The following is a 9,381-nucleotide window of genomic DNA, read 5'->3' as shown; positions in this document are numbered from 1 at the left end:
AGCCTCAGTTGTGAGGAAGAAGACTTGAAATCCAAGTAAAGCCAACACACACCATGATGACATCCTGTATAGAGTAACTTTAACCCAACTGTGTTTTACCTTTATGGTGATACAGTGTTGTGTGATCGAAAAGTTTATAAGAACTTTATTGCTTTGTTTCTCAGATGATTGGGTGACATTACACTCATGGGCAATCTCAGCTGAGTCAATAGCGTAATAATGCAACAAAAATAGAAAAGGAATTTTCCTGGGTGAAACTGGAATTCGCTGGTGTCAGATCAATAAAATAAGTTTTTGGATTTTGAGCTTTAGTAATGTTTTGGAAAGAAGTATTTAAGAGATCTAAAGGTTAGGTTAAGTTAGGGGTCCCTCAAGGCAAAGTCAGAATGTGGCCTTGTACTGTTTGTACACCTGAAAAGTCTTATTCAGGATCAGCTTTCCTACTAATATCTAGAAAAAAAAGGGCAATGTTAATATGCCCACTCTCAAGGGGACCTAAAGCAGAATAGAAAGTCAGAGGATAAAAACGTAAAAGATACCAACCCTGAGGGCTCTATAGCAATAACAAAGAAAATTATGGCCAATTGTATCAACATGTTCACAACAGGACAGTTTCCCCCTTTTTTTGCTGGGTAAGGGATGTGACAACAATCAATACGACATCTTCCTTTTAACCTTGGCAGTGCATTTTGTGGAATATTTTCCTACAAATTACACACCCGCAGGGTAGGAAATGAATGTCTGATTGCTGGGGCCCCATTGTTAGGACCTCCATGATCATTAGAAGTCCTGAATAGTGGCGTGTTGTTGCATGCACGTTGCCGCACCATTCAGTGTCTATGGTATGAAGAGATGGCTGCATACATTACTTGGCTTGTTCCGTCAACCCCATAGGTAAGAGGAGCCTTGGTGCGCATGTGCCAGCAGGTTAATCTCAGCTAGTCTAAGCTTTTCTGTGAAATCCATATAAATAATGATCAGGTCTCAGATTCTACAATCTGTGGTCATTATGCCACATGGATTTTATTTTTAGTTGCATGTTATGAAAGATCACATTTACTTGGATTTTAAGAGGATTTAGATGCAGAAGAGGACTCTTCTTTGTGTGCCCTCTGTTGACCTGATATCTCTGATGCACTGTAAATTCTTGCTTCTTATACAGTCTCATCTGTATGCCTTTAGGTGTCAACACCTTTGCAAACTATGCTATGTGATCTATGAATCTGGGTGTGGCCACTATATAGGTAAGGAGCAAAACAGTTCCTGTACTGCCTAAAAACATATCTACTCAGAAAATGCATTGTCCTTTAAAGAGAACCTGTCAGTATGATTTTGTAACGTAAAGACAAACCATGGCACTGTAATACTGATTAAATTGAAACCTCCGGTGAATAAATCCACTTTGTGGTTCTTCTTTAATCACCAATTGAAGTATTCTGCTAATTAGATTTCGGTGCGCAGGGGCCGGACTGTGCACTGGGTCTTCTCTTACTGGTTTTTCATTCCCCAGCCCCTCTGCTTGCCTCCTCTATTTGAAGAGGAGGTTTCAAACTCATGAGGCAAGTCACTGAAAAAGCAGTGACCCTTTATTCAAAGTCTGGAGGTAGGCAGGGGAGCCCGGGATTCCCAGGCAGAGAAAAGAAGACCAAGTGCACACCCCGGCCCCTGTGCACCGAAATCTAATTAACAGAAAACTTCAAATGCTGATTAAAGAAAATGCTCATGAACACAACCGGTATTAAAGGCCATATTCCTGGCATATTGTAACCAACCTAGATGCCTCTACCGTTGTGTAGGACCCAAATATAGACCAATCGCTGATAAGCTAAATCCCAAGGGTGGTGGAAAAATCACAAAATGCGACCACAGATCCAATATAATAATATATAAATCTTTATTAGGCAGTAAAACAGGAATCAACAACAAAAAGTGCTCAGCAATGTGCAACCGAACAATCCTGCGCCAATAGTGGAAAAGGCGCTGCGTAACCCACCGGGACTCCCAAAAATTATCATATATCAGATGATGAAATGAAATACAGGATAATACATATCAAACAGACAGCATTTCCAAAGTCAGAACTCCATAATGGAATCAAATATATAGCTGTGGTATTATGATATATGACAGGATATTACATAACACATAGACCAATTTTTATAATTTCCAAACCACAATATGTAAACTCTATGGCTGTGATATCAATCTCTATTGACCACCACGGTGTTGGTCAGATCTAAGACAATAATCAATGTCACATGAGCAGATGCTAATATATATCCCACCACAATGGGTTAACTCCACAGCTATCGGGTGGATCTCATACCCTAGTCTGCTAACCACTAGCCGCAATCAGATAAATGGTCACTGAGGCTAAATCCTGTTCCACATCACGTCTGAAAATCATGTAGCTAAACATATTATATATCTTACCGACAGTGGGCAGCACAATAGCAAGTCACGGGGGTCCGCACGTCTACCCCGACGCGCGTTTTGGATGCTCGTCCTTCGTCAGGGGGCGCCCCAGGTCATTTTTTCGCGTTTGTTCTTTTGTCCCTGTAACTTTTTTATTTTTCCATCAATATAGCCGTATGAGGACTTGTTTGTTGCGGGATGAGTTGTACTATTGAATGACGCCATTCATTTTACCACATAGTGTACTGGAAAACTGGAAAAAGATTCCAATTGCATTGAAAAAGCAAAAAAAGTGCAATTACACAATTTTTTTTTTTAGTTTTTTCATTTACCATATTCACTAAATGCTAACCCTGACCCGGCAATATGATTTTCCAAGTCAGTATTGTCATGATCTCAGTGCGGGTTTTACTCGCACACGTGGGGTTAATGTTTGGAACCAGTGCTGATGACTGGCATTTCTGGGGTTAAAGGTTGTGATCCCGATGCAGGCTTACCTGCACACCTGGGGCTATGATTGTGGCCTCTCCCTGGTTCTGGGGGAGGCTTCTTATAGCCTCAGGACGCTCCCATCCCTGTCAGTTATACTTTCGCCCTTGGCATTGTGTGGTGACCCCTGAGTGTGTTAGTGCTGTGTTCTGGTTGCTTGATTCTCTGTGTATGACTCGGTCTGTTCCCTGGATATCGCTTTGGATTCTGCCTGGTACCTCCTATGTCTGTTTGGTTTTGATCTCTGCTTGGCCCTGATTATCCGCTCTGTCTCCTCCCTGGTACTGTACTGATATCTTGTGTATGACCTTTTGCTTTGTCTGACCTCTCATCTATTAATCTTATTGACTCCCAATTGGTCACACACTGCAAGATAGGGACAGTTAGGCTCAAGGTTCCGATCAAGGTGATGGCCATTGACTCATCTCCCCTCACTAAGGAGGGAATTCGCTTTATGTCTAATGTGTTTTCGCTCAGAGTGGGCGCTACTCATGTGGAAAACATAAGTTGTTTTGTGCTGGACAATCTACCTGCAGGGTTGGTGTTGGGCATGCCCTGGTTACAACATCATAACCCAGTTATTAACTGGAAAATGGGGGAGATTGTACAATGGGGGTTTAATGATTTTGAGTTATATGATAAATCCGCACTGCTGGATGAACCTGTTAAATCTGTGTCTGTATCATCTGTCGAGCTGGAAGGTATTCCGGAATGCCTGAAGGACTTCGAAGATGTATTCTCCGAAAGCGAGGCCGAGACGTTACCGCCACATAGACCCTTTGACTGCGCTATTGAGCTGGTCCCGGGGGCTAAATTACCCAAAGCCCGTCTGTTTAATTTGTCCGGTCCTGAGCGCTTGGCTATGAAGGAGTACATTACTGAAAGTCTGCGCAAAGGACACATACGTCCTTCAGTCTCACCTGTGGCGGCAAGTTTCTTTTTTGTAAAGAAAAAAGATGGCGGGTTACGTCCCTGTCTCGACTTCCGGGAGCTTAATCAAATTACTGTACGGAATACGTACCCCCTTCCGCTGATTCCCGATTTATGTAACCAACTATCAGGGGCAAAGTGGTTTTCTAAACTGGACCTTCGGGGGGCATATAATTTGATAAGGGTCCGAGAGGGGGATGAATGGAAAACCGCGTTCCTCACGACCGAGGGACTATTTGAAAATTTAGTCATGCCGTTTGGTCTTACCAACGCCCCTGCCATATTTCAGAATTTCATCAACGTGGTATTCTCGGATCTCATTGGTCGTTTTGTCGTTATCTACTTAGATGATATTTTGATATATTCCCCCGACAAGTATTCTCATTTGGAACATGTACGAACTGTGCTCCAAAGGCTGAGAGAAAATCATTTGTATGCTAAATTGGAAAAATGTGTATTCTGTGTACAAGAGTTGTCCTTTTTGGGGTTAATTGTATCCGGTGAGGGTTTTCGCATGGACCCCAAGAAGGTGCAGGCCATTGCGGATTGGGTGCAACCCCGAGATCTTAAGGGTCTTCAGCGCTTCTTGGGGTTCGCCAATTATTACCGCAAATTTATCCGGGGGTTTTCGCAAGTGGTCAAACCTCTCACGGATCTAACATGCAAAGGTGCGGATGTGAGAAATTGGTCCTCGCTCGCAAAAGAGGCCTTTGCGACGCTGAAAAAATGTTTTATGTCTGCTCCTGTGTTAGTGCAGCCAGATCCGTCCAAACCATTCGTCGTGGAAGTGGACGCCTCTGAGGTGGGGGTGGGGGCGGTGTTGTCCCAAGGGCCTGCCACTCTAACCAACCTCAGGCCATGTGCTTTCTTTTCCAAGAAGTTCTCTGCTGCGGAAAGAAATTACGACGTAGGCAATAGAGAGCTTCTTGTGGTCAAATTGGCGTTTGAAGAATGGAGGCACTTTTTGGAGGGGGCCAGTCACCCGGTTACGGTGATCACGGATCACAAAAATTTGTCGTACATTGAGTCTGCTAAAAGACTAACGCCCAGACAAGCCCGTTGGTCACTTTTTTTTTCCCGTTTTCAGTTTACAATTACATTTCGGCCAGGGTCTAAGAATGTCAAGGCTGACGCCTTATCACGCAGTTTTCAGCCGGTGTCGCCCCCTGAGCCACCGTCTTCCATTCTTCACCTTGGGGTTGTGATAGCAGAGGTCTCATCTGAATTGGAACGGGAGATTCAGGGGACCCAGTCGCAGGCCTCGGCGGCCAAGCCGGAGGGGAAGTTGTTTGTCCCAGAGCAACTTCGCCTGAAACTCTTGCAGGAGTTCCATGAATCCAAGCTGAGTGCTCACCCTGGTATTTCAGCCACACGTCTGGCGGTGGCTAGGATCTTTTGGTGGCCTACCCTTGGTTCGGACATAAAAAAATTCATTGCTGGTTGTGGGGTCTGCGCTCGTTCTAAAAGCTCTCATAGCCGGCCGGCAGGGGAGCTGATACCCTTGGCAGTGCCCGAAAGGCCATGGACTCACTTATCCATGGATTTTGTTACCAATCTCCCTCCATCTAAGGGTAATACAGTGGTATGGGTAGTGGTGGACAGGTTTTCTAAGCAGGCTCATTTCGTACCCCTGTCCGCATTACCGTCAGCTGACACGTTGTCCAGGTTTTTGTGCAGCATGTGATCCGGTTGCATGGGGTACCCCTGAATGTGGTGTCTGATCGTGGTGTGCAGTTTGTGGCTAAGTTTTGGCGTGCTTTCTGCAAAAAATTAGGTATGTCTCTGTCCTTTTCGTCTGCATACCATCCTGAGAGCAATGGGCAGACGGAGCGCACTAACAAGTCCCTGGACCAGATCCTCAGGTGTCTAACCTCTGCTAGACAGAGTGACTGGTGCGATGCACTGCCGTTGGCTGAATTTGCCTTCAATAGTCGGGTGAGTCAATCCACTGGTAGGTCCCCTTTCTTGATTAACTATGGGTTCAGTCCTCATTTTGGTGAGTTTTCTCGTCTGGATTCGGGGTGCCCCGGGGCTGAGGACTCTGTTCAGCGGTTAAAAGATACATGGGCAGAAGTCCAGCGGCGTATATCCAGGTCTCAAGACAGGTATAAGTTTTTTGCGGACAGGAAACGAACACCTGGTCCCATGTTTCGGGTGGGAGAGAAAGTTTGGCTCTCCACGCGAAACATTAAGTTAAAGATTCCGTCAGCCAAGTTAGGACCCAAATTCATTGGCCCGTACAAGATTGTGGAAAAAATCAATCCAGTGGCATATAGGCTGTGCCTTCCATCCCTCTTTTAAGATCCCTAACGTCTTCCACAAATCTCTACTGAGACCATTTGAGGCAGTCCGGGGAGACTCCGAGTCTGCTGCTTCTCCTGTTTTGGTCGAGGGGAAGGTGGAGTACGAGGTTGGTCATATCGTAGATTCCAGGTTGGTAAGGCGGTCGGTACAGTACCTGGTTCATTGGAAGGGGTATGGACCGGAGGACAGGTCCTGGGTACCGGCCCGGTTGATGCATGCTGATCGCCTGGTACGGGCTTTCCATGCTAAGTACCCGGGCAAGCCTGGGGGTCCAGAGGTCCCCCGTTGAGAGGGGGGTACTGTCATGATCTCAGTGCGGGTTTTACTCGCACACGTGGGGTTAATGTTTGGAACCAGTGCTGATGACTGGCATTTCTGGGGTTAAAGGTTGTGATCCCGATGCAGGCTTACCTGCACACCTGGGGCTATGATTGTGGCCTCTCCCTGGTTCTGGGGGAGGCTTCTTATAGCCTCAGGACGCTCCCATCCCTGTCAGTTATACTCTTGCCCTTGGCATTGTGTGGTGACCCCTGAGTGTGTTAGTGCTGTGTTCTGGTTGCTTGATTCTCTGTGTATGACTCGGTCTGTTCCCTGGATATCGCTTTGGATTCTGCCTGGTACCTCCTATGTCTGTTTGGTTTTGATCTCTGCTTGGCCCTGATTATCCGCTCTGTCTCCTCCCTGGTACTGTACTGATATCTTGTGTATGACCTTTTGCTTTGTCTGACCTCCCGTCTGTTTATCCCTCCTGTACCTCGCTGGTCTGTACCGTGCATGACTTCTGCTTTGCCATAATCTGAGTTCTCTGGCTTCTCTGACACTATTAGTTGAAGCACGCTTTGTCACCTCTGCTGCCCTGCTCCCCAGGTAACTCTTAGCACTGCTTCTGTACTCAGGACACGTGCACTGGCTCTATGAGCAAGTGTAGTGCGGTGTCCCTGACAAGTATGAGTACGCAGATACCAAACATGAATAGGTTCTTTTTTATTTAAGTGGTGAAAAAAAATCTGAAATTTGGAAAAAAGTTTTTGCGTTTGTCGTCATTCTCTGAGACCGATAACGTTTTCATTTCTCAGGATCTGGAGCTGGGTGAGGGCTTATTTTTTGTGCCCTGAACTGACATTTTTATTGATACCATTTTGGGGTAGATATGATGCTTCTATTGCCTTTTATTGCAATGTTGCGGCGACCAAAAAAATTGTAACTCTGGTGTTTCAATCTCATTTCTTGTTACACCATTTACCATTCGAATTGTTTTTATATTTTGATAGATGAGACATTTCTGAATGCTGCGATACCAAATGTGTATTTTTTATGGCTTTATTTCATTGGGGTAAAAGAGCGATGAATTCAACTTTTGTGTTTTTAAAATTTTTTTTAAATATTTTTTAAAACTTTAGTTTTTACTTTTTGCCGTACTTTATTTAATAGTCCCTTTAGTAGACTTGAAGCTGTGATTGTCCGATATCCTGTGCACACATAGCAGGCTATGGGTAGCAAAAGCCTCGATTTCCTGCTTCACAGAAGAATTGTGATGGCAGGCACGGGAGTCTTTTGCAGACCCCCGGCTGTCATGAGAATCCATTGACGCCCCACGAACACATGAAGGTGCATCGATGGGCGAGTTCTGTGATGCGCTTCCGGTCGGCGAATATTCAATGCTATCAGTCATTGACAGTGGCATTTAACTGACTAACAGTCATGGGTGCATCTCGGATCCACACGTGGCTGTTAGAGGCACTTGATGGCTGGTTAAATCAGCCATCAAGTGCGACGAAAGATGGGAGCTCCAGCGCTGGCACGACAGGGACACAACTGATGATATAAATATACATCATCGGTCGTAAAGGGATTAAAAGGCCCTTAAATTGAAACTGCTGATTTGGGAGAGTAACTTCTTGTTACATAAATTTCCCTTTATATAGCACCATAGCATGCATATATAACCCTATATGGCTACAACATCATATTATCACAGAATGACCACAAAATATCACCTTTCAATGGCGGTATAATAGCACTAAGCGCTTTATAAACATGACAATGCTCGAGCACATGGTTTTTGAGTGTGTTGGTGGGTCATGAATCCGGGAAATATTTCTCTTTCACTCCTTCTGTTCCAGCGCTTCTGGATGAGTTCGTGGAAGAATTCGGGAATGCCACAGCCCTTTTATTCTAATGATTAGCAAGCGCCCAAGCATTTGAGTTGTACGAAAAGCAAGTATTGGAGCAATGTACTGTTACTTGCTCATTGTCTTTTGCGATATATATCGCAAAAGACAATGATATATTATCTGATGTATGCGTATCATTGATCTAGGAGAGTTCTTACTGGGGCTATATATTACTATAGACTATTGGGTTACACACATTACATTTGTGATTCATTACATTATCTAATGCCCCTGTAGACCTCAGTGTATTTTCCAATGATCTAATCATGCTTTTAGACTGATGCTCTTCATTATGTTACTGTGATTTCCTTATTTGTAGGCCACTATATTGGCTAGTTGTGTTCTTGTATTTTTATTATACATTAATAAAAGTTGGTTTTATTTTCACAATCGATGTTATCTACACCTTTTTCCTATCTGAGCGCAGATCTGGGTAAACACACGAGAGAGACCAGAGCAGGGAGAGCAGAGCCAAGTGAGCAGAACCTGGGCAGAGAGAGATACGACTAGGCTGCAGCAGAGGGACGTTCATGTGAGCCATCGCTTCCAGTCTAGACGTACGGTAATAAATGGGGACCGGGGCCATGCCTCAGGGAACGAAGGCAGCCACAGTGACGAGTGTACTGAGTAGCTCACCAATCTGGAACTTGTAGCCTAGCGAGTAGTATTGTCGACCCCCCCCCCCCCCGGGGCCTGGGTGACATTCTGCTTTGCCTAGAGAATGTCGATGGTGATGGGCCCAGTATTGACAGTGATGCCCTTTAGGTTGAGGTGTTAGGACTAAGAACATCACTGACGATAGCAGGGTGTAAATAGCAATGTGTCAATATCTTGTCCATCAGAATTACTGTATTTTTCTTGTAACATAACTTGTTTCATTTTCATTGCTTACGATATCCTCTGATATTGTGCCCAAGGCACCTGTTTAATTGTTTCAAACGAGTAGTTGTTGGTTTAAGTACCACTGTCTCCTCGTTGTCTGCGCTGTACCTGTTAACGTTAGTCTCAGTGATAATGATGCAAAAATAAATAACTTTCCATGTATCACCATGTGTCTGTCTATGGCTCT

This window comes from Dendrobates tinctorius, unplaced genomic scaffold (assembly GCF_039654945.1).
Source record: "Dendrobates tinctorius isolate UK_male_01 unplaced genomic scaffold, ASM3965494v1 ptg000138l, whole genome shotgun sequence".
NCBI lineage: Eukaryota > Metazoa > Chordata > Amphibia > Anura > Dendrobatidae > Dendrobates > Dendrobates tinctorius.
This window is presented reverse-complemented; position numbering follows the sequence as displayed.